Genomic DNA, 22,929 nt, shown 5'->3' on the forward strand with positions numbered 1-22,929 from the left:
ATTTGGCTTATTTATGACCCTTCACTCTAGTTTAAATAGAGTTCCAAATATTTTGGCTGTCCGGAGAGATATTAGTCACCGAAACAGTAGAATGTATGGACTACCTAAAGTCAGGGCATTACAGTTCTTCCCCTCTAACAAAAATTTTGTCCTCGAAATTTACCTGATGCAAAAAGTTGAGGGAACTGTTGCCTCATCGTCTCTTCATTTTCCTAAGTTGCCTCTTCAGTGTTGTGGTGCCTCCAAAGTACTTTCACTAGTGGAATCTGCTTGTTCCTCAATTCCTATACTTCTCGAGCTAGAATCCTTATTGGTTCCTCTTAATATGTCAAATCTGGTTGGATTTCAATCTCTTCCATTGATATGACATATGAAGGGTTTGATTGGTATCTTCTTAGCATGGACACGTGAAATACATTATAGATCTTGTCCAGCTGTGATGGTAAAGCTAACCTATAGGCCACTGGACCCACACGTTTAATGACTTCATGTGGGCTAATGAACCTAGGGCTTAACTTATCTTTTCTCCCAAATCTCAATACCTTATTCTATGGTGATACTTTGAGAAATACCTTGTCGCCAACTTCATATTCTATGTTTTTTCTCCTAAAGTCAATATAAGACTTCTGTCTGTCTGAGGTAGCCTTCAAATTAGCTTTTATCAGTTTTACTTTCTCCTCAGTTTGTTTCACCAGGTCTGGTCCCACAACTTATCTTCACCCAGTTCAGTATAACTTAAAGGTGTTTTGCACCTCCTTCCATACAATGCCTCATAAGGAGCCATTTGAATGCTAACTTGGTAGCTTTTATTATAAGCAAATTCTGCCAGTAGAAGGTATCTGTCCCAACTTTCCTCAAACTCAATGACACAACTCCTTAGCATATCCTCAAGCACCTATCACATATTTTTTGTTATTATTATCATTTCAATTTAATATTTACAGTAATTCAATGAGTTTTAAGTTTTACCTGAATCACCCGTTTCGACTGTCCATCCGTTTGAGGATGAAAAGCAGTGCTAAAATGGAGTTGTGTGCCCAAAGCTTCTTGTAACTTCTTCCAAAATCTAGATGTGAACCTCGAGTCTCTATCAGATATGATAGAAAGTGGAATTCCATGCAGTCTAACTATCTCACTGATATACAATTTTGCTAGCTTCTTTAATGAGTAGTTAGTTCTGACTGGTAGAATATGTATGGATTTAGTCAGTCTATCTACTATCACCCATACTGCATCATGTTTCTTCTGGGTGAGAGGTAGACCTCTAACAAAATCCGTGGTGACCCAATCCCATTTCCATTCAGGTATATTTATAGGCTGTAACAAACCTGATGGAACTTGATGTTCTACTTTGACTTGCTAACATATCAAGCATTTTGTCACATAGTCAACTATGTCCTTCTTCATACCAGGCTACCAATAATGAGGCTTTAGATCATGATACATTTTAGTACTCCCCAGCTGCATAGCATAAACACTGTGGTGTGCCTCTTTCAGAATATTTGTCTTCAATTCCCCATCATCTGGTACACACATTCTTTCTTTATAGTACAAGCACCCATCTGTTTTTAGCTCCAATTATGTTTCCTTCCTTTTTATGATTCTACCCATAATAGCCATTAGCTTCTCATCTATCTTCTGCCTATCTTGTATCTACTGTAGCAGGTTTGGCTTCACTTGCAACTTAGCCAAAATAGCTCCATCCTGAGCTAAAGATAAGTGGGCATTCAAAGATCTCAGTGTTGCAATGGACTTTCTGCTCAAAGCATCAGCAACTACATTTACGTTCCCAGGATGATAGTTTATCACACAGTCATAGTCCTTCAGGAACTCAATCCATCGCCTTCATCTTAGGTTGAGCTCCTTCTGGGTTGGCAAGCACTTCAGACTTTTGTAGTCTGTGTATATGTAACACTTTTGACCATACAAGTGGTGCCTCCATATCTTCAGTGCAAATATGATTGTTGCTAACTCCAGATAATGGGTAGGGTAGTTCTTTTCATGTTGCCTTAGCTGCATGGAAGCATATGCTACCACTTTGGGTCCTGAATGCAGCATTAGTCACGTTTGCATCCTTTACTCTCAGCTGATGATACCCTGATTTGAGATCAATTTTTAAAATTATGCCTGCTCCCTTTAATTGATTAAACAGATCATCAATTCTGGGCAACGGGTACTTATTCTTCATAGTCACTTTATTTAACTATCGGTAGTCAATGCATAGCCTCAAAGTCCCATCCTTCTTCTTTATAAATAGCACCGGAGCTCCCCATGGTGACACGTTGGGGCGTATAAACCCCTTATCCAGTAACTTCTGCAACTGGATTTTCAGCTCCTTCAATTTAGTGGGTGCCATCCTATATGGAGCAATCAAGATTGGTGTTGTTCTTGGCATTACCTCAATAGCAAATTTTACTTCCCTTTCTAGTGGCAAACCAGGTAATTCCTTAGGAAAGACATCGGGGAAATCACTTACAGTAGGTATGTCACACATGTCAAGCTTAGCCTGCCTAGTGTCAACCATGTGTGCCAAATAGGCTTCACAGCCTTTTCTCATCAATTTCCTTGCAGCAGTGGCTGAAATGACATTAGATAGAAAATCTGCCATTTCTCTCACAACTGTTATTTCATCATTCTCAGGAGTTTTCAGTGTAATCCTCTTTAGTTTACAATCAACTATTGCTTGATGATGTGATAGCCAATCCACTCCAAGGATCACATCAAACTCGTGGAAGGGCAATTCAATTAGGTCTGTCGAGAACTCATACCCCTAAATCCTTAATGAGCAACCTGAAAGAATGGAAGCGTGAAAAACACAAGTTTATACCATTGAATTCAAAAATTTTCACCTAGGGTCACATGCATCATGCAAGATTTATTTTTATCTATTTGATTTCAATGATGAACAACATATTAAAACTCTTTTAATATGTTTTTGGATCTGTATTTGCCATTTAAGATTTTAAAATTAATCAGATTAATTTTAGAACCCTAGATTAAATCAGGAACGATTACACTAACCTCTTGATGCACTGCAGCGTGTCTGCGCCTTTGAGATTTGTTTTTAGGACACCAAATGTTGTCCCTCTAGCTTGTCCACACCAAGAAAACCTATGGCAGCCCTTGAAAAGCTTCTAAAGTTTTTTCTATTAATTAGAAATTCAAGTTTTACCTTTTAAGAGATTAGAGATGTAAACAAGACACTAGAAACAATTTCTAGTGTTCTTAATTCAAGAGATTGATGGCTAATCTCTTTGAATTGATGAGAGATGAAGAAGAATAGATGGAGAGCCTCAAAATGGCGTGACAAAGGAGAGGAGTGGCTGCTGGTTGTTTTTCTTTTCCATAACAACACTTATATAGCTAGGTTAACACATTAAACCCTTGCCACATGTCACCCTTTGATTAGCTCTAGGTTTAAGTGACCCAATCACATTGTGCCAAGTGTCAAACCTATATTTAATCTTGATTTTTAATCATCTTACATGATTAAAAAACATTTGGCAAGCTTATGTGTAATCCCATGTGTCACCATCTCATGGTGCCACGTGTCACATTGTGAAATAATCAAAATGCCCCTATGTCTTAATTTTGAGTTCTTAACTCAAAATAATTATTTTTCTTCTTCTAATTTATATCAAATATAAATTAATTAATTAATCTCTATAAATTAATTTCTCATTAATTAAATTCATATTTAAACACGTTAAATATAAATTTAACTTATACTATACATCCAATAATCTAGATTTGGTTTCAAGTCATGCTAAGGACTTTGCAATTTAATTACAAACCAAACCTATTTAATTAATCAATTAAACTCTTTAATTAATTAATTAAATCATATTTAAATAGGTGATAACTTGTGTATGTGTGTGACTTACTAGGCTCATCACTAGTTGGCAATGAGACATGATATCAACTCTTAATATCATCAGAACTCTTTCTTACCATAAATGATTTCCTAAATCATTTTATGAACCTCATAGACCATGGTTAACACCTAGCATAGCATGCCATGGCCACCCAATTAGTAATAAGGTTTACCTTAAATGAACCTATAATCATATGTTACCATGCACTAGAATCTCTCTGTTACAAAATCCCAACTCAAGCTGGAGTCATGGTTTATGTCAAACTCCATTTGCTATGAATATTATGTTCTTTTTTAATTCCAGTTCTTGATTAAAAAGATTTTCTCATCAGAAACTCTTTTCTGAATAAATCTATCTGTCCTAGCCAGGAACTTGAAACATCAAGAACAATTAAATGAACATAGGATTTTATCTCTATTTACTTAGAGGAATAGATTCCATCTTGATCAACACCTACCTCCATATATAACTAGTAGGAGCCAATAAATGCCCATATACCCATATGAAAGCAGTATCAAACTCAAACTACCTATATACAAGATAACTGTGCTATCTCAGGTCTAAAGATTATATGCACTAATATGATTTATGACAAAACATTGACAAGAGAAAACTCCATGTGCTTGTCATAAGTGTCACTGGTTCGGCCTACTTATCATTTATAAGTGCCTATCATGTTTGTTATATGGCATGAGACTCACCATTCCATCTTATTTATATCTCATATAAATAACTTGGGAACAAATATGAATACAATCTTTCTGGATAAGTCATGTCCTTATTATGAAGTATCCTCGATTGTGAACCTATTTATAATACTTTGTGCTAGAAATATTGTCACTCATATTCTTAACAACTTAAGAATAATATTTCTAACAAAATATCAATGGACCTTTTCTATTACACATAAATATATTATGTAAATGGAAAAGTGGAAATGCCTTTTATTAATAAAAATATGTATAAGATACATACTAAATGATATACTCTAGGGCATACTACTAACAATCTCCCACTAGCACTAGAGCCATTCATTACAATATCTTAGACCTATCTTCTCAAGATGTCGGTCTAATCGAGTGCGTGACATAGGCTTAGTGAATGGATCGGTTGGATTTTCACCGATGCTATTTTCTGCATGGCTACATCGCCGCCCAACTATTTCTCCGATAATGTGGTAGCGCCTTTCTATGTGTTTGGATTTCTCGTGAGACCTTGGTTCCTTAGCTCAGAGGATCGCTCCATTGTTGTCACAATGTAGTGGAACCGCCGACTCAATGGAAGGAACTACTATAAGTTACATCACGAACTTCTTTATCCAAACGACTTTCTTTGCAAAGATTCGATGCAAAGAATATACTCACCTCTGTAGTGGAATCTGCAATCGTGCTCGCTTGGAACTCTTCCAACTGACTGCACCTCCATTACAAATGAACACATATCCAGAGGTAGACTTTCTATCATCAATATCTGATTGGAAATCAGAATCAATATAACCATCCAATTGCAAGTCTCCACCTCCATAAATCAAGAATAAATCCTTAGTTCTTCTCAAGTACTTAAGGATATTCTTGATACTATCGATAGATTCCAAACCTAGATTGGATTGATACCTGCTAGTCAAACTAACAACATATGCGATATCCGGCCTAGTACACAACATTGCATACATTAAACTTCTAATAGCCGAAGCATATGGAATCCTGGCCATCTTATCTCTTTCTTCAGGTGTCTTTGGAGACATCTCTTTAGAAAGATGGATACCATGTCTCACTGGTAACAATCCTCTCTTGGAATCAAGCATGTTAAACCTCTTTAGCACCTTTTCCAAGTATAGACTTTGGGATAAACCAATTATTCTTTTTGCTCTATCTCTATATATGCGAATCCCAAGAATATAGGTTACCTCCCCTAAGTCTTTCATGGAGAATGTATTTGACAACCATACCTTTATAGTTGTCAACATACCTGTGTCATTACCCATCAACAGTACGTCATCCACATATAAAACAAGGAAAGTGATAGCACTGTCACTAACCTTTTTATATACACATGGCTCATCCTCATTTTTGATAAAACCAAAGGATTTAATGGCTTTATCAAAACGGATGTTCCAACTCCTCGAAGCTTGTTTCAACCCATAAATGGATCGCTTTAGCTTGCATACCTTGGAACTATCTTGGGATTTAAAACCCCTAGGTTGTTCCATGAAAATGTTTTCTTCAATGTATCCATTGAGAAAAGCTGTTTTGACATCCATAAGCCAAATCTCATAATCATAGTATGCAGCTATTGCTAATAAAATCCTAATTGATTTAAGCATGGCAACAGGCGAGAAAGTCTCCTCATAGTCGACTCCTTGCCTTTGGTGAATCCCTTTCGCTACTAGCCTTGCCTTATAGGTCTCTACCTTTCCATCAGAACCAATTTTCTTCTTGAAAACCCATTTGTTCCCTATAGGTACAATACCTTCAGGTGGGTCAAGAAGATCCCAAACTTGATTCTTATACATGGAATCAATCTCCGATTTCATAGCATCAATCCATTTTGAAGAGTCTATATCTAATATAGCTTCTTCATAGGTAAGTGGATCATCTCCATGATCTACTTCTTCATGAATAGACAACTCTTGTTCTTCTTCATAAAGAAAACCATATCTCATTGGTGGGTGAGATACCCTGGTTGTTCTACGAGGAACAGCTGTAGATGTTTCATCAACGGGTATAGGTTGACTAGATGGATCTATATCAATCTGATCTATTGGTTGGTTAGAATTCTCCATTTCTAACTCTATTTGCCTTCCTTTGCCTCCTTCTTGAACAAACTGTTGTTCAAGAAATGTGGCATCTCTACTTATCACAACCTTTTGTGAAGTAGGCAAATAAAAATAATATACAAAACTATCTTTTGGATATCCAACAAATCGACCTTTTTCTGATCTGGTCTCTAATTTATCACTGTTCAGCTTTTTGATATAAGCTGGACAACCCCAAATCTTAACATGCTTAAGACTTGGTTTTCTTCCATGCCATATCTCATAAGGTGTGGAAAAAACTGATTTTGATGGAATCCTATTCAAAATATACAAAGCTGATTCTAATGCAAATCCCCAAAAAAAGATTGGCATATCAGTATAGCTCATCATACTACGTACCATATCCAATAGGGTATGATTTCTCCTTTCAGATACACCATTCAGTTGTGGCATTCCTGGAGGAGTCAGCTGAGAAACAATGCCGTGCTCTCTCAAGTATTCATCAAATTCAGTACTCAAATATTCACCTCCACGATCTGATCGAAGAGCTTTAATACTCTTTCCTGTTTGATTTTCTACTTCAGATTTAAATTCTTTAAACTTTTCAAAGGATTCATGTTTGTATTTCATCAAATACAAATACCCAAATCTTGATTTATCATCAGTAAAGGTAATAAAATAATGAAAACCCCCTCTAGCCATTTCTTTAAATGGACCACATACATAACTATGTATTAGTTCTAAAATATTTTCAGCTCTTAGCCCTTGTCCAATAAAGGGTGATTTAGTCATTTTGCCCTGAAGGCAAGATTCATAAGTTGGAGTAGGCTCAGAGCCCAATAAGGATAGAATCCCCATTTTCTCCAGTTTTGCAATCCTATCTTCTGCAACATGACATAACCTTAAATGCCAAATATATTTTGAACTTGAGTTGGTTTTCACCATGGCATTGTATTCTTTTAGATCACTTGTATTTAATTTGTGTTTGTCATTATTATCCAAATAATAAAGACCATCATTCATATAACCCGAACCAACATATTTATTTCCAAAATAAATATTGCAAACATCATCTGTGAACTGAAATTCATAGCCATTTCTAGTCAAACTAGATATAGAAATGATGTTTTTAAAAGCATCAGGTACATATAAAATATTATCCAAACACAAAATATCTCCAAACATGTAAAAAGATTTAGATCCTATGGCTAAAGCTTCAACAGTTGAGCCATTGCCAATCCGGACTCTAATATCTTGAGAACGCAAGCTGCTACTATTTGCTAGTTCCTGCATATCATTAGAAATGTGAGAACTGGCACCAGTATCTAAAACCCAAGCTGTAGATGAACTATGAGTATCATCAGAATCTAAATAACAAGATATGGGCATACCTTCCGAAGGTGTATCCTTCTTGTCCTTCAGAGAAGCAAGATACTCTAGGCAGTTCCTTTTCTAGTGCCCATCCTTTTGGCAGTGGAAACACTTTCCTTTGCCTCCATCAGCTTTAGTCTTCCTTTTCTGTTTAGCTATTTTCTTGGAAGGACCAGAAATCTGAGGTTTCTTTTTCTTATTGCCCTTTTTCTTGTTGGACTTTCTAACAGAAGAAGATGCAATCAAAGCTACCTCTTTTCCTTTATTACCCGGCATATTCTTTTGGGCAATAACCAGCATGTTGAGTAAACCAGCTAAGGTGCATTCCTGTTGAGTCATATGGAAATTTGTCACAAAATTCCCAAAAGACTCAGGAAGGGACTGAAGGATCAAATCCGTCTGTAGTTGGAAATCCATGTTGAAGTCAAGATGTTCCAACTACTCAATCAGCCGAATCATCTTATGGACATGATCCCCAATATTCTGTCCCTCAAACATCCTCATATGGAATAGCTATCTAGATATCTCATACCTAGCATTCCTGCTGTGCTCCCATGCAACTCTTGTAGGTGAAGGAGGATCTCACTCGCACTCAACATGTTCTCATGCTGCTTTTGTAACTCATTACTCATGGAAGCAAGCATGTAACACTTAGCTCTCATATCATGCTCCTTCCACTTATCCAAAGTTTCATGTTCCTCTTGTGTGGCCTCTGGAGGTAAGGGACCAGGAACATTTGAATCTAGAACATATCCTATATGTTCAAGGTTCAGGACAAGTTTCAAATTTTTTAGCCAGTCAGACAGATTAGGTCCTGTTAACCTATTGCGATCAAGTATGCTTGCACGGATATTGGATGGTGGTGGTTGTTCTGTACTCATTTTTATTAGAAAATTAACTGCAGAAAATAACCAGATTAATTAGTAAATGTATCATGTAATTAACCAAAATGATTATGGTCTTTTAATCAAATTGGTCATCCCACTAACTTAGCAAATCCTATACTTCCAAAGTAGAAAACGGAAATCCTAGTTGGATGGATTTTTAGTGGGTGATTGAATTCTTATAATTCTATTGATCATCCTCAGGTACATTCATTATTGGAATTACAATAAACTATAAGTGGGCAACTCCTTGCCCATCACATCTCATGTGAGGTTCAATCCTTTACCTAGCCCCTAATGCTCAAAATCTTAGGTACATCCATTATTGACTTATCTTACATTAGTTAAGTTGATCCCATTGAGCCAGTAATTATGCAAATAATTTTAATGTCCTCAGGTACATCCAATATTGGCCACCAAACTATTTACATAGTTACAACATCTCATGCTTAACAATTATTCTTAAGAAAATCTCTTAAATTAATTGCATCTTATGCAACTATTTAAAATTTCTTAAAATAATTGCCCCAATGGAGGGCCTATGTTATAATTACTTTAATTATAGCATTTCCAACTTAATCATTTGTTTGGAAGATTTTATGGTCATTCTAATTACTATTAAGGTCTCACTTTGCACATTATCCAATTAGCATGCATATATCATATAATAGCATACATTCCCATACATCTCATGCATTCATGGATAAGCAATAAATATGGTATGGTCATGGACTTTCTAAGGGATTCAATTCTGAGCCACCAAGAATTGAATCAGGGCATTCCTAAGTGCATTTCATTCATTCATTTTACAAGAGTTGCTGAAGGAGTACATAATTAACACTTGATCTTGAATTCCTCCCACTGGTCCCACCAATACTCTTGACCTCCTTAAACTTCTTGCAATCCAATATTACATAGTAATCCTTGGCATACCAAGGTGAATTTACAAGAACTTAAATAAATGAAATTACAACTCAAAAATTATTACAAACTTAATAATACATGCCCAAAATAAATTAAAATAAATTAATTAATTTACAATCCCAAAGAAACATAAAAGAAATAAATCTAATCACATTGGTCTTTTATAGTCCATGATCATCCATCATGTATATCACTATTTAACAATTAAATAAAACATACATACTTAAATTAAATTGAATATCTCATATTCAACTTAAAAATCCAGATTTGAATATGATTCAAATAAATTTAAAAATTCAGATTTGAATCTCATTCAAACAAATTTAAAAATTCAGATTTGAATCACATTCAAACAACTTTAAAAATTTAGATTTGAATCACATTCAAATATTTTTTAAAAAATCAGATTTGAATCACATTCAAACATTTTTTAAAAAATCAGATCTGAATTTTATTCAATCAATTTTAAAAAATCAGATTTAAATATGATTCAAACAACTTTAAAAATTTAGATTTGAATCACATTCAAACAACTTTTAAAATTCAGATTTGAATCACATTCAAACAATTTTTAAAATTCTGATTTGAATCATAATTTAATTGTGTGATAAAAATTCTAATTAAACAATTTAATTAGACATAAAATGGATCTTAGATCATACAACAATTGCACATTCACCATCCATTTACCTTTGCACACCATTGTGGTGCATCAACCATGCGCACCATGGTGTTCATCATTTGTGCCGCCACCTTGGCTTTGCAACCAGCAATAAACTTTTGATCTCATGATCAAACACACAATTAAATCATATAAACATCAATCTAAATGGCAAATATAGTGGCTCTGATACCAATTGAAGGAACGGAAGCATGAAAAACACAAGTTTATACCATTGAATTCAAAAATTTTCACCTAGGGTCACATACATCATGCAAGATTTATTTTTATCTATTTGATTTCAATGATAAACAACATATTAAAACTCTTTTAATATGTTTTTGGATCTATATTTGCCATTTAAGATTTTAAAATTAATTAGATTAATTTTAAAACCCTAGATTAAATCAAGAACGATTACACTAACCTCTTGATGCACTACAGCGTGTCTGTGCCTTTGAGATTTGTCTTCAGGACACCAAATGTTGTCCCTCTAGCTTGTCTACACTAAGAACACCTATGGCAGCCCTTGAACAGCTTCTAAAGCTTTTTCTATTAATTAAAAATTCAAGTTCTGCCTTTTAAGAGATTAGAGATGTAAACAAGACACTAGAAACAATTTCTAGTGTTCTTAATTCAAGAGATTGATGGCTAATCTCTTTGAAATGATGAGAGATGAAGAAGAATAGATGGAGAGCCTCAAAATGGCGTGACAAAGGAGAGGAGTGGCTGCTAGTTGTTTTTCTTTTTCATAACAACACTTATATAGCTAGGTTAGCACATTAAACCCTTGCCACATGTCACCCTTTGATTAGCTCTAGGTTTAAGTGACCCAATCACATTGTGCCAAGTGTTAAACCTATATTTAATCTTGATTTTAATCATCTTACATGATTAAAAAATATTTGGCAAGCTTATGTGTAATCCCATGTGTCACCATCTCATGGTGCCACGTGTCACACTGTGAAATGACCAAAATGCCCCTATGTCTTAATTTTGAGTTCTTAACCCAAAATAATTATTTTTATTCTTCTAATTTATATCAAATATAAATTAATTAATTAATCTCTATAAATTAATTTCTCATTAATTAAATTCATATTTAAACACTTTAAATATAAATTTAACTTATACTATACATCCAATAATCTAGATTTGGTTTCAAGTCATGCTAGGAACTTTGCAATTTAATTAAAAACCAAACCTATTTAATTAATCAATTAAACTCTTTAATTAATTAATTAATTAAATCATATTTAAATAGGTGATAACTTGTGTATGTGTGTGACTTACTAGGCTCATCACTAGTTGGCAATGAGACATGATATCAACTCTTAATATGATCAGAACTCTTTCTTACCATAAATGATTTCTCTAAATCATTTTATGAACCTCATAGACCATGATTAACACCTAGCATAGCATGCCATGGCCACCTAATTGGTAATAAGGTTTATCTTAAATGAACCTATAATCATATGTTACCATGCACTAGAATCTCTCTGTTACAAAATCCCAACTCAAGCTGGAGTCATAGTTTATGTCAAACTCCATTTGCTATGAATATTATGTTCTTTTTTAATTCCAGTTCTTGATTAAAAAGATTTTCTCATCAGAAACTCTTTTCTGAATAAATCTATCTGTCCTGGCCAAGAACTTGAAACATCAAGAACAATTAAATGAACATAGGATTTTATCTCTATTTACTTAGAGGAACAGATTCCATCTTGATCAACACCTACCTCCATATATAATTAGTAGGAGCCAGCAGATACCCATATACCCATACATAGTACAAGTATGAAAGCAGTATCAAATTCAAACTACCTATATATAAGATAACTGTGCTATCTCAGGTCTAAAGATTATATGCACTGATATGATTTATGACAAAACATTGACAAGAGTAAACTCCATGTGCTTGTCATAAGTGTCACTGGTTCGGCCTACTTATCATTTATAAGTGCCTATCATGTTTGTTATATGGCATGAGACTCACCATTCCATCTTATTTATATCTCATATAAATAACTTGGGAATAAATATGAATACAATCTTTCTGGATAAGTCATGTCCTTATTATGAAGTATCCTCGATTGTGAACCTATTTATGATACTTTGTGCTAGAAATATTATCACTCATATTCTTAACAACTTAAGAATAATATTTCTAATAAAATATCAATGGACCTTTTCTATTACACATAAATATATTATATAAATGGAAAAGTGGAAATGCCTTTTATTAATAAAAATATGTACATGATACATACTAAATGATATGCTCTAGGGCATACTACTAACACAACCTTTGCACACTCTATTTACCACCACACTGTGGCCTAAAGAATTAGTCACTAGAATATATTGGTCACTTTACTCTACTTGAATCCCTCTTTCCACGGGTAACTTAATGCAAATGTATGAGTGAGTGGATCCTGGATCCACCAATGTATGCACAGGTTTGTCATAGAGAGAAAACATACCCCTGATGACATCCAGAGCATCCTACTCCTCTTGAGCCCTCATGGCATATGCCCTTGCTGGTGCTCTTGCCTCTGGCCTCTCAACTGATTCTGATGCCGGCCTTTGTGAAGTGCCAACTGCCTTAGATTTACCCAGCCTTCTACCCTTTTGAGCTGTAGGGGCAAGCCTGTCTACTAGTGCTGGAGCAGCTGTAATAGTCCTCCGTGGGCAATCTCTTATCTGGTGCTCAGTAGACCCACACTGAAAGCATCCCCTAGTCACTCGCCAACATTCACCTCTGTGTCACTTATGGTAGTGTGGACATGTTGAAGAGATTGCTGGGGCTGGTCCCCTATACATCATCCCTGGAAAGCTGCCCACCGATAGTGTGGACTGGGCTCTCCTAGGTGTGAACTGAGATCTGGGCCTCTGGGACTAGCCCTAACCTTGCGTCTGACTCTGGCCTTGAGATTGAGGACCTTTGAATTTCTTACCAGGTGCAGAGGAAGAATTGGTTTGATCTGGACCTCTCTTCTACTGTCTATCTCTTCTGCTCTGTTTACTTACTTTGACCCTCTCCACTTTCAATGCAGCTTTAACTAACTGAACAAAATCTGTTATCCTCAATGCAGTAATGAGTAGCTTGATATTATCATTTAACCCTTCTTCAAATCTCCTACACCTCTCAACCTCTTTGAGTATTATTTCCCTTCCATATCTACTTAGTCTATCGAATTCCTGCTCATATTCTGCCACTGATAGCTTTTTCTGTCTCAGACTGATGAATTCCATTCTTCTCTCTTCCATGTACACATTACTAACATATTTCTTTCTGAACTCCGCAAGGAAGAATTCCCAGGTTATTTGGTCTGGTTGCACCTCTCTGGATACTGTGTCCCACCACTTATAGGCATCATCCTGAAGTGGGGACACAACACCCTTTAGGTTCTGCTCTAGGGTGCAGTGAAGTTGTCTCAGTACCTTTCTGTTCTTTCTAGCCAATTTTTAGCTGTTGTAGGATCATCTTCCTTCTTACCTAGAAAGTCCACAGCCCTATACTTCCTGAGTTTTTCCAAATGGGACTTCTGTGGTGTTGGTTATGGTGGTGGGATTATTGGGATTGCCTCTGTCATTTGTCTGAAAAAGGCCGTCATTTGCTTAAATAACGTCTGTTGGGGTTGTGCAAGTCCCTCAGGTATTGGTGGAGCAGGAGCTCCTCCGCCTCCAGCTTCAGCCACGGGTGGAGAATGACTCTCCATCTCTTCCTCTACTGCTCTCTGGGATGTTGGATCCATATCCTAACCAAAATAGGCAAACAAATAGATTTGCATTAGTGTCACCTCAACTCTTATAAATGTAATGCATGGTATATACTCTATCTAGACCCAGAAATGCGTAATCCATGCTTTGATACTACTAAATGTGACACCTCTTACTCGTCTATAGTGTACCAGAGTAAGGCATGTCACACTCGGTGTCGGAGCGCCTTAACTTATCTTATTTCACTTCTTAGTAATTACATTTTATTTTATTTATTTAGGGTTAATTTATTAACTAGAGAAATTGATGGAGTTTTCCCTAATTTATTCATAATTTTGATGAATCCACCTGTTAAAAATCTCAACAATAATTTCAAATATACATAACTTTTCCCAATCTCAAATCTCATCTCAATATTGCAAACTCATAATTTCATACATAAATAGATCCATACTCAAATTTCATAAATAAAATATGCAAATCTCATTAATTACATAATTTACAATAATTACATGAGTTTATAATTTACATAGCATAAATTAATGTCTAATATAAAATATAAAATACAAAATTTCTGATGAAGCCTAGTGGTCTTACCAAAATACACTGCACAGATGAGGTGACACCAGACTACACTTATGCAGATTAAAACTCTATCTCCCAGTTGAAGGCCTACTGGGCTCTCTCTCCATATCTCCAGTACCTACGCGTGGCAAAAAGCGACGTGCTAAGCATAAAGATTAGTGGTGCCAATATAATATAAAAACAAACTAAATAATTAAATATGCAAAAATTAAGCTATTTATTCTTGCATATCAAATTTTTGGTATTTATTTGTAATATTCTTAATTTAGTAATTTTTATATTCATTATTCAGTTATAAATTTTTAAGACTTATTTTAGTTGTCCAAGTAACCTATACTAGTTAACCGGACTGGATAAATAGGTAAACTAACACTGGGTACCTAATACCTCTAGCCGTCGCACTATCGGTCACAGAGTGTCTCCAGGTGTACAACAGAAGGGCTAACAAGCCATAATAGCAATCAGGCATAAAGCCAAGTATGTCAAAGAATAGCAAAATGGCCAAAGGCCATATTATCACAAAATGGCACTAAAGCTATGAATCACAAAATAGCATAAAGCCATAGGTAGTACTGCAATCGGAACACTATTGGCATGCCAACCTATCCAAACTATTCATACTAGGCATACTAGGGCATGTTAACAAAGTTAAGTGTTTAGTTCTTTGCATTTGATATTATAAAGGTTACTATTCATGCAAAATGTTGACTTTGTCATGATTAATAGGTACACAATTTCTAAATACACTATAATACCACATTTTGGATTTTACATTTGTTGGCATTAGTTGCCAATTTCAATTCAAGGCTCATTAGAAGTTATTTCAAAATTTTAGATTTGGTCATTTATGTTTACTGTTCCATTGGACCATTCTACAGTGGGAATTTAGCTAAACTTTCTTCAATCAAAGTTTTTCCTTAATGTCTCTACTTTAATTCTCTTTTTGAATAACTTCATTTAAAGTTTTGTAGCTCAAGTTATGGCATTTTTACCATAACTGGCCGGATTAGTCATTGTCCAGAATTTCCAATCAAATTTGATTCTGACAGTTTTGGCGAGTGATGTTTCAACGAGAATGGCAGGTATTGGGTTGATATTTTGTTTTTCTACTACCCAACACATCTCCACCACACTCTGGGTCACAACTCTCGGTGGTCCAGGGAATAAGATTAATCTATAAATACTTAGACCTACTGTTGACAAGGCCCTTTCCCATTTTTCCTACCAAATATATTGATCGAGGCGCTTCTTAATGCACATCCAAGGCCACCCATGTGAATTTCCCTTAATAGTCTCTTTTACATTCACTTCTTCTACTGAAAACTCCTATTATATGAGCGAACCATTTCCATGTTTGCCGGTGATCAAAATGAAGATAAATGTGATTCTAGGTTGCATAAGGGATTTCCAACAATGCCTGATATTCCTCAAATGTTGGTGATGTGTCAATGTCATTAAAAGAGAAGACTCTATAACCGGGGTTCCAAGTAGATAATAGGGCCTTTAAGGCAGGGGTTTGTACTTTGACTTGCATTAAGGCGGCGATTTTCCCATACTTTTCTTTGAACTTTACTTAGACATTATTGGGCAGCATTTTCCAACTATTCAGCATATCGTCATAGCTAATCATTCTGACTTCAATTTTGCTAGGATCGAATGGAGACGGTGGGCAGACTTCTGCTTCCACTTTATCAGTCTGTGAAGATTTTGAGCCATGGATTAATCTGGAACATTGTTGAGCATTCTGTTCCTATTTTGAAATCTCTTCGGCTGACTGGCTTGAAGATGCCATTTTAAAGTTTTCCTCACCCTCTAACGAACATTTGACACATGGCAGAAAACAAATTAGAAAAATAGATGCATGATTTAAGTAATTTTGAATTATATTGCTAGGATGATAACATCTATACACCTATCAAAGTAGGAAGACTTTTAGATTTTCCTGACAGTATAATTCAAAATTACCCTCGTATTATGCAAGGAAAACAAAAAGAGTAAGGTAAGAGTAATTATGCCCCTTTTGACCTAGAATGAGGGAAACCTTAACATTGGGCAGTGCTATCTAACAAGATGGTTCTAGCTCAAAGGGTAGTTTATTATGGTTTTCAACTAATGTGATAGTTTAGCTTGAGTTCTAACCTTTTAATAGTTTCAAAGGTCCCCAAATTGTCCCTACTGTAAACAGTAGAGCCTTATCCCATCATCATGATACTAATGGGAAAATTCCATGGGTATCACGATAAATGGAATAAGTTTCAATATGAGCAGAAGCCTTCATAGATACTAACGGAGTAGAACCCACGGGTACTGCTAAACGACTCCCCCCTATTTCCTAAAGGGCAACAAAGCCTGGGTATAGGGTTAAAGTGTGTGAGGACGTTGTGTAAGTGTCCAGTGTGTGAAGGGACATATTTAGCTCTCCCTTATTTGAACGGAGCTTGCTGTAACAAATAACACGTCAAATAATTAAAACAATCAAAATTCAAAAGGAATAGTAATAATCTAAATGTTAAGGCCTTCGGTTTCATAAGTTAAACCCTCGTAATTATAGATCTTAACTTACAAGAGCACAAGATTAAATTTGCTTTTAGGCCTTTAAACTGGGATACGATCCCCAGCGGAATCACCAAGCTGTCGCAAGGGTTTTGCGATCGCCAGACGATCCTCATCGAAGCAAAAAAGTGAGGATTTTGCTACTTTAATTTTAAGGGAAATTAAAGAAAACCTTTTGTAAAATTTACGAAAACCACTTCTAGAATAGAGATCCTAGGTTCGGGGTCCGTGTACGAGCGGGAAAGGTGTTATGCACCCCACCTTGTCCCTCAATGAGAGTAAGCAGATTTAATAATGTGCTCTTTATAATTTAAAATTGGTAATTTTGGGGTTAGAATCATGATGTTAGTCCCTATCATTGATAAAAAGGATATTCAATGTTTCACTATTTTGTGTTACCCCAAGAACATGAGTTAGTGGGATGACCCCAAAGTGAAGTGATATCGTGTTTATTTTATTTGTTATGTATTTGTTAAGTTCCTCTCTCCTCGAATTAGGACTCTAATTCTGAAGAGGTGTTATTTGGTCCCTAAAGATTCATAATGAGTGAGGAGGACTCTCGGCTTACCCATTATGTACCTTATCATTGGCATTTAAATAACCGAGAGTGTAGTGTGTGTGATGGGTGTATAAGAACTGATATGAGTATAGATCTTCATCCCTCTTAATTAGGACTCTAATTCAAAAGGGATGCATTAATTGAAATCTAGAGAGTTCCCTTCCTTAATAAGTACTCTCAGTTAATGGAGGAAGATCTCATCATCGGCAATAATTATCCATAAAATCTCTATTTATATCGTTTCTGTCGCAAGGGGTTTTGCGGTCGCCTGAATGAACCCTCACCGAAGTGGGAAAGAGTGAGGAGTTTCCACCTTAGTTTTGCGGGAAACTAAAGAAAACCATTCGTGAAAATAGATTGAAATGAAACCACTTCGAGATAGAGATTCTAGGTTCGGGGTTCGTAAACGGGTGGGGAAGGTGTTAGGCACCCCACCTCGTCCCTTAATAAGGATAAGCAGATTTAATTTTGCATTAGTTAGGAGGGCTTGAATGGACATGTTAATCCTTTTGACTAAAGGAACATTTGATTTTTCACTAAATTTGGATCGCCCAGATACATAAGTAAATGAGACAACCTTAGTGAGTTACTGTTGTATGTTAATTTTATTTGAAAGGAATACTTTATTAAAATTTAATTTAAGAATCGGATAAGAACTCTTCTCCGAAATCTTTAATATTTATTAAAATTTTGAGTTGAGATCGGATAGGAACTCTCCTCCGATCTCTATTTAATATTTATTAAAATTTTGAGTTGAGACCGGATAAGAACTCTCTTCCGATCTCTATTAAGTATTTATTTTAAATTTTTGAGTTGAGACCGGATAAGAACTCTCTTCCGATCTCTATTAAGTATTTATTTAAAATGTTGATTTGAGACCGGATAAGAACTCTCCTCCGATCTCTATTTAATATTTATTAAAATTTTGAGCTGAGACTGGATAAGAACTCTCCTCCGATCTCTATTTAATATTTATTAAAATTTTGAGTTGAGACCGGATAAGAACTCTCCTCCGATCTCTATTTAATATTTATTAAAATTTTGAGTTGAGACCGGATAAGAACTCTCCTCCGATCTCTTTTAGATTAACAGGAGCCTGAAAGGGACTTTTCCAATCTCCCGAATTTTAATTTCAGCTACATGTCATAAGAGCCTAGAGCTAAGGATTCTGGCATTCAAAGATGCTGGGGATAAGGCTTCTTGATACCTTGTGACTAAATGGGGGATACTAGACTTGATTTACCGACCTTCCATGTAGTCATCTTACCAATACCTATTAATGTCCGATCTATTCTGTTTCGTTTACTTTGGTTTTATTCCACTTTATGGCATCTTGCCGAATTGCCTTACGCCACCTAATAGTTTGGCTATTTTCCGACGTGTTATTCGTGCTCTCTTTTAAAAGAGGCCCTTAAGTTGCAGTTACCTACGTTTTACCCAACCACTTGCACGCTACTAGGAGCTAGAAAGCTTGCATTCAGAAATGACGAAGATTAATAAAATGATGGACTGATCACTAAAGAGGTAACTCGAGAGTAACATTCTTTGGGGTTCTTTTGCCTAATGAACTTGGAGAAAATTGCATACGTAAGAAGAACAAAAAGTGCGAAAGTAAACGATACAAGATTAAACAAAGCAATATGAGCTCTTACCTGTAAGGAGCCAAATCTATTGAAATAACTACAGGGTGACAAATAGTGATAAGACAGCGGATTGATTAGCCTGAGGGCTGATGTTCGTCATAAACCGAAGGATGCTTAGCTAAAATGCAATCAGATTAAGATAAAAACCGAGTGGAATGAAGTTGAGCTTGGACAATGGGAATGAAAACAGAGATGATAAAGGGCTGAAAGTGAGAGTGTGACCAGATAATGAACAAACTGAAAATGTAGAGTTCCAGTATTCAGAATCCTTTTCAAGAAAACACTTTAGAAAAATAGTTTCAAAAGTCTTTCTAATCAACACTTCTAAGTAGCAGAGTAACAAACTGAATGAAGTTTCAGAGTTCTTCCGCTATAATAACTACCTCTCTTTTTTGCCCGTCCCTTGAACAGTTTTTCATGCAGGTATTTATAGGAATCGGGTGTTCCTCATGAAGGGTCAGGATTTATTTTGAGGGAGATGGAGGGTCAAGATTTTGAAGGACATGATTGGATGCTTGAGAATTAAAGAGAACCAGAATGAACGGCTGAGATTATTCTTCAGAATATTTGTCCTTTTCTTCTTTCAATCTGACGGTCTCAAATCCTCTTGTCCGGAGCGATCTGAGGGCTAAGAGCGAAAGGCGCTGGTCTTGTTGTCTCCTCTCTTGATCCAAGGGCTCCGGGTTCGTCCTTACAAGTGAAATCAACGGTGGAGATTGGGATGTACAGGACTGTTATGACATACCCTGGCACCTGTCAACATTGCGGGCGATTCTTAGGCGTGCGGTGGAGATCTCGTCTGCCACGCTTTAACTACCTCGGCTCTGATTCTGACGACGGTTATTTGGGATTTGTCTTATTCTTTTTGCCTTCCGATCCCTCCCATGCTCCTATTCCGATCTCTCATGCTGATCCCCCATGTTCCGCTCTCTATAATTCCGATCCCTAGAGATCGCCCAAATGATGTAATCCGATCTTTTGGAAATAAAAGTCAATTCTCATCTTGTTATTATTGCATTGATTATTTTCCGATCTCTGATGTGTTTATCCGATCTGGTTCCTAACTGAACAACCCTTAACTGATCCACAATTCGAAACATTTATCTTAATATGCCGATCTCTAATTAGTCGTTCTCTTTATGGAATTTGAGAGACGTGTCAGAACAGCTGGCGAATCCCGTTAACCGATGCATTGCCTGGGACATCGTGAGCATTAAATGCTCGAACAAGTATAAATAGGGGTAGGGGTTAGCCAGTTTCTTACTTTACGCCATTTTCTGTCTCTCGCAAGCAATTCCAAAACTCTCCCGATTTTTCAAGCTCTTCCGACTCCGTTCAAGCTCCGGTAAGGGTTTTAATCCTTCTTTTAGCTTTAAGTTCTTTGTTTTCCTTAAAAATGAGCGGCGCCGAAGGTCAGAGAGCGGCAAGCCCACCTTCCGTCCATGTTTCATGGTCGTCTGATGAGGAAGAGGTGGTCGGACCGAGCGCACAACCAGATCCTCTTAGGGTCTCCGTTCCAGCTCGGGGGCGGATCGCACCATCAAGGCATGCACCTCCTTTGGGGAGGGAGAATCTTCCTATGGACGAGCTGCCGTCAATCTTGCAAGAATTCGACCGCAAATGCTTAGCCAGAGTATAACATAGAGCCCGATTCATATGAACTTATCCGGTGTCACGGCGATCACCGAGCCGATCACTCCTTTGAAGAGAATGACATGGTGATGGTATACGAGGAACAGTTAAAGGCCGGTCTTCGGTTTCCTCTGGACGACTTCTTCAAGGAGGTCCTAAAATTCCACCGAGTGTGCACTGCCCAAATTCACCCTAACTCGTGGCGGATCTTGGTAGCCTTCTGAGGCCTGTGCCGAGCTAAGGGAATCAGACCTACGGCTAAGGTGTTCGCCGAACTGCACAGGCTAACTCGCCGAAAAGACGACGAGCATTGGTTCTTTCAGGCGAAGCCTCATTGCGGGCTCTTCACCGATCTGCCCTCCTCCCTTAAGAATTGGAAGAACCGCTTCTTCATTCTGAGGAGCAAAAATCCGACCTGCTTCGAGGACTTCCCCCGTAGCTGGTGGCACCAAGAACCCTTGATTCTGAAGCGTATTACCCTGAACAAGGAGGTAAGCCTAATAGTGATGGAGCTGAAGAATCAAGCTGCCACTCAAAAGTACTCCTGTTTAGATGCGGTGACTGCCGAGCTGCATCATTGGACGATGGAGTTGATCACGGGCGAAAAGCGCGGGCTTCAGCTCTCTGATCTTGGCATCGGTATTTTCTATTTCTCAGATCTTTGGACCTTAGCGATCTCACTGACCTCTTTTTTGTGTAGGTATGGTGGGTGGTGAAGGTTCCAGGAAGCGGAAGAAAGAAAGGGAGATTTCTCGGAAAGTGAAAGAGATGAAGCGTTCGGCACTACTTCAAACACCCGGCCATGAACCTGGGGAGACGCAAGGAGGCTCGTCCCGACCTTCAGGGCCGCCGATCACTGAAGCTATCCGATCTCCTCCTCAACAGGAAGAGCCGCTTCCACCTCCTTCAGCTGTTCCAAGCACAGAAGGGGGTCGTTCTCGACCTCCTGCGAGGCCCCCTTCTCGTGGCGCCCAAGTGCTGATCGCTTCCGGAGAACAATCGATCGTTCGAGAACCCCGATTTTGCCAAAGTCTTGGGGTCTTCCATCCGCCTTCGGAGGATCGGACAGATCGTCTCCGACAATCTTGACGACATCCTAACCCGCTCCATGAGTTCAATGTAGAGTGCCCGTGAACCAAAGACATAGTTCGGGAAAAGGCGCACTGCCTGGGTAAGGAGGTCGAGAAGAAGAGTCAAGAGGTGGCATCCCTCCGATCCCAACTCTCATCTGCTCAGGATTACATATCTCGAATTGAGGGGCACATGAAGTACTATGAAGATAAGCTGGCCGAACAGACTCATGTTCTGGCTGAAAGGGATCATGCCCTTAGAGAAGCCCAGGTGCTCCGGGCCAATGAAGCTGCTCAGGTCGCTCCCCTTGCTGAGGAGCTTAAGGCAAAAGATGAAGAGATGGTGACAGGAATAGCCGGAGCTTATGTGAACGCTCACAAAGATCTCTTGGCCGAGCCTGCTGCTACCTGCAGGAGGACTTCTCTTAGATGGCCGACCTGGCTCTCGAAGGCGAGGAGGAAAGCGAAGAGGAGGCCGAGGGTGAGAGAGAAAATGAGCAAAATGTAGATCAGGCTGGGGGTGATCCCCCAGCCGAATGACTTGTACAAATTTTTTGAAATGAAATGAAGTGGAATGCCCTTTTTGTTCGATGAATGGTTATGATTGAAAAATTTCTAAATTATTAAACACTTGATTGTCTGAGTATGTTGAAATAACTGAAGATGATTATTAACCTAAGTGTGAGAGATC

This window comes from Hevea brasiliensis, chromosome 4 (assembly GCF_030052815.1).
Source record: "Hevea brasiliensis isolate MT/VB/25A 57/8 chromosome 4, ASM3005281v1, whole genome shotgun sequence".
Taxonomy (NCBI): Eukaryota; Viridiplantae; Streptophyta; class Magnoliopsida; order Malpighiales; family Euphorbiaceae; genus Hevea; species Hevea brasiliensis.